Source organism: Carlito syrichta, unplaced genomic scaffold (assembly GCF_000164805.1).
Source record: "Carlito syrichta isolate Samal-C Ts95f unplaced genomic scaffold, Tarsius_syrichta-2.0.1 Scaffold316480, whole genome shotgun sequence".
Lineage (NCBI taxonomy): Eukaryota > Metazoa > Chordata > Mammalia > Primates > Tarsiidae > Carlito > Carlito syrichta.
This window is the reverse complement of record NW_007260576.1, coordinates 523,766-528,660: the sequence shown is the minus strand read 5'-3', so window position 1 is coordinate 528,660 and position 4,895 is coordinate 523,766.

Below are 4,895 nucleotides of genomic sequence, written 5' to 3'. Positions count from 1 at the left end.
AGATATATTTTAAAATCCTAAATACTAATGAGAGTATAATTTTAAAAATTTGTTTTCATAACCCTATTATTTATTTTTGTATATACTTAATCCTTCTTCTAATTCCATAAAATTTTTCACTACTCATAAGTTTTTGTATAATTCTTTAAAAAATTATTTTCCATTCTACTATTTAAGGTAATTGTTTTGTTAAAATTGATTAGTAATTGAATCATCTTGAATTGAAGAAAATTTTCTCATTAAAAAAATGTTTATTTTAGACAAGCCCTTGCTTTTTCCTCAAACTATCGCCATTTTTACTACCTAGTTGTTATCTATATTTTTATTATAAAAAGAATTCATTCCTAACAGTTACATTATCTGATCTATTAAGTGCATTCAGATGAAAATTAGATTGTTTTCTGCTTAGCTATATTCCATCAGTACTGTTAAAAGACAATGAATTTATTTGATCCTTTAGCAGAAACTGGTATTAATATAACAAATATTTAGATTTTGCTATTTTAGTGTGAATGCATATTGTCTCAGTATATTAACGTTCTATACATAAACTGTAAAATTAGATTGAGGAAAGTTGTGTCCTAAGAGTAATGTAAATTACTCACTAAGCGTAGAAGTGATTAGTTTTCTCTCATATTGCACTATTATAAGCCCTTATATAAATAATTGAATAGTATTACTATTCCTTAAACAAAGCAGCAGGTAGTACATATTTTATTTGTGTCTTATCATATAAATTAACAATTCCATAGTTTCTGTTTAGTGAATTCTTTGCATTTTCCTTTTAGAAATGAATCTTGCATACATGTTTTCTATACTTAGATAAATACCTTTCTACCTTATACAGGAAAAATACTAGTGACTGAACTGATTAGGTGGCTAGTGATCATATACATTTCAAAAACATATACATATTTTGATATATTAACATTATTTTACTATTTGATTTAGAATTTTCCAATTTTTTGCAGATTTACATATGTGTTAAAGCTTTTTTTCCATATCCTTAATTTTTTTTAACAGTAATTCAATTGAGCACCAGAAATATTTTTGTGATCATAAAATTCAAATTGATTGCAAATTTGTCATCTATTCCTGTTTTAATCCATATTAATAAGACATTCATTTATGTATGTATTTATTGAGGCACATTCTCCCCATATTTTTCTCTAGTATCTGTAATTGGCACTTGCTGTCAAATTAGTCTATTGGGTGAAGTGCTCAAACTTGAAGAGGCTTGTTTAAATTGCTCCCAGGAAATTCTGTTATTATAAGCAATCTGTTGGGTTCAAAGGGAGTGTATGAGGGAATATAAAATAGACAACATCAGCTTGCTGCAAAATAGAATATGTATGAACAGAACACCTGTAAGTTAACTATTTTTTGTCTCTTTTTTTCTGCTTAATAATTAGCTTTTTGTTTCCTTTATAATTTTTCTTTGGTACACACATGGCACTTGGAAAACAAGAGTGAAAACAAATCACAGACAAGATTATAGTAAAATAATAGAAAATGTCCCTAGTCAGTTTCACTTGTCTCTGTGGTCTTTCATCAGATTTATTTCATACTGACTTCTTAAACAAATTATGGAATTTTTTCAATGCTACCTGTGATTGTAAATTTGCACAGTAAATGATACAAATGAACTTTCCTTCCTAATCATTCTGACGAGCAGCTCAACTAGCAAGATTATCTTGGAAAAAAGATTTAAAGCAATAAACATAAGAACAAAAAAAGAAAGAAAAAGCAGGAACAACCAACATATTCCAAAGGAATCAGACACGTTTTCATAAAGTACTTCTTGGCAGTTTTTTCTATCAGTCATTAAAATGTCTTAGAAGCAGCAAAAAATTGGGTGTGGAATCTTTCTTAATAACTTTCATTATGAAAATTAACTCAAGTGAAATCAAGCTAAATGGGTTTTTTGTATTCTGTCAGATATGCTTCAGATTTATAGCAAAATTGGAATTTAATATAACTTATCAGTTATGTTGCTGGTATTGGTAAAAAATTAGTCATTGTTCACTGGAATGTCTCTTTTCTAACATCACTTGAAGCCAAAATAAAAGTATTGTAGAATGATGGATAGCATAAAAATGTAACTGCTAATTAATTTAAAAATCCATGTATTGATTAACTATTTAGCCCACAGTATGGTAATTATAATGTTAAATATTAATTGGAAAGGTTAAAGTATCATCCTCATCATCAGAATAGCAATCATTATATCCATTATATCATTGTAACTGTCAGATACTTGGTTGATACACTAAGGATAGTTTTATTAATATGAATATTAATGTAACAATTAGATAATTTCTTAATCTAAAGATGTGACGTACAATTCGGGCTTAGGTATACAAGTGTTGATTATGCAGGTACCCTTGTTGATGTGGTATGACCCTCCCTCCCCTAACAGGTTCCCTCAACAATCAATCCCACCCCCCTTCTCCTGACAGTTTCCCACTACTGCCAATCCCATTCTTATAGTATTATAATTTTTCAAGGTCTGCTTATGAGTGAGAACATATGGTTCTCTCTTATTTGTTTCTGTGATAGATCATAAGAGTATGATCAACTCTAAATCTGTCCAAGTTGCTGTGAAGTCCATATGTTTGTCCTTTTTTATGGCTGCATAATATTCCATTGTGTATATGTACACATTTTTTTTTATCCAGTCCAGCTTCAATGGGCAGCATTGTGGTTCTATGTTTTTGTTACTGTGAATAGATCTGCAACAAACATACGTGTGCAGGTATCATTTTTGTAGAATGATTTGAGTTCCTCCCGGTATATTCCCAGTAGGGGAATTGCTGGGTCATATGAAAGGTCAATTTCTAATCCCTTCAGAAATATCCACACTGTCTTAAAAATAGGTTGCACTAGTTTGCATTCCCACCAGCACTGTAGAAACACTCCTTTTTCTCCACATCCTCCACAGCATCTGTTGTTTGTTTTATTAATGATGGCCATTCTTACTGGGGTTAGGTAGTATCTTAATGTGGCTTTGATTTGTATTTCTCTGATGATTAGTGAGACTGAGCACTTTTTCATCTGTCTCTTGACTGCCCATATATCTTCTATTGAGAAGTGTCTATTCATGTCTTTTGCTCACTTTTTAATAGGACTGTTTGCTTTTTTCCTTTCAGTGCATATGAGTTTCTTGTAGATCCCAGATATTAGGCCTTTGTCAAATATACAGTTGGCAGATAATTAGATATTTTCTTTTTAAAGCAATAATCAACATCTCTTTTCACTTCCAGAATCTCATAATAGATTTTTTGATAAACCCTATGATAAAGTAAAATAATTGTGTCAATCCTCTGAAAAGTTTGATTCTTTGTGGTTTAAAAATTTATGTAAAGAATAATGTTTAACTAGGCTTGGTGACTCAGCCTGTAATCCCAGTGCTTTGGGAGGCTGAGGTGAGTGGATTGCCTGAGCCCGTGGGTTCGAGACCCACCTGGGCAACTTGGCAAGACCACGTCTCTATGATAAATCAAAAATTAGCCAGGCATGGTAGTGCATGCCTGTAGTTCCAGCTACTTGGGAGGCTGAGGCAGAAGGATCGCCGGAGCCTAGCAGATCGAGGCTGCAGTGACCAGGAGCGGCCACTGCACTCCAGTCTGGGTGACAGAGTGAGACTCCAACTCAAAAAAAAGAGAAAGAATAATGTTTTTCTCACATGTAAATATCACATGTGTCACTGCATGTGACAGTCACACTATCACACTATAATATATAAAGATGTATGTAAAAAACTTGACTCAAGTAGGATAGATAGATGTAGACTTTCTCACCTTCCTGTCATAGATCAGCATTATTAAACAATTGAAGTTCTTATGCAAATAACTCAATTCATCAATGCAGAAGAAATACTCAAGCAGAATTGCTAAATTATGTTCTCATTCTGTTTCTTACATTTTAATCATTAGTAATATTACATTAAAGGTGTAAACAGCTGTTTTGATGTAAGTGCTTGTTCTTCCAAAGTCTGTGATTTTAAAGTAGAAATATGAGGCATTAAAGTGAAATATAACATCTACAAAACTCTCAGCCATAATAAATCAGTACAACTTGGATTCATAATTAATATAATAATAAATACATCAAATGCATCATCTAAAAATAATATTGTAGATGACTTCTTTGATATTGTCTTTGAAGTACTTAAGCTGATGATCAGAAAATAACCCCTAACTAACCCTAACTCTATCCCTAACCTTAACCCCTAACCTAACTCCTAACCCTAACCTTAAGCTTAACCCTAACCCTAACCCTTTATAAGTTTATTTTCTACATTTTATCAATAAGACTTTCTTTTGCAACTGGAGAGACTTAAAACTAACCTTTATGTTTTTGATAGACCATATATTTTAAAAATATTTTCTCATCCATCTTCAATTAGCAGGAAAAGTAACTGAAAATCTTATAAGAAATATGTGAAATATGAAGATTGCTGTTAATTGCTGCGAAATCAGTTACAATCTAATTGTTAAGGTAAAACTGCAAAATTGTCAAATAAAGAACAAGTACAAATATACAACTGTACATAAGAAGTGTAGAGTACCCTCTTTAGAATTGTAGACCAAAAAATGAGAGTTCGGTAGCTAAGAGTACATAAGGGTTAGAAGAAGGTCTTTTTTCACCATTTTGTAACTTCTTGGCAAATTGTCTACTTGATATTTTCTCTGAACAGACATTTCTTCAGTTCTTGTGAGTTTCACTATGTACTATACTGTAGTTTTTTTATTTTTCTCGACATTTCATTGCTTAGAGCATATCAAAATGAAAGTTAAGTCTTTGTTTAGTACTATATTGATTTCCTATTGGTGCTGTAAAATTGTAAAGATTTAAGTCTCAAATTTGGCCACTGAACAAGAGGTTCAGTGAAG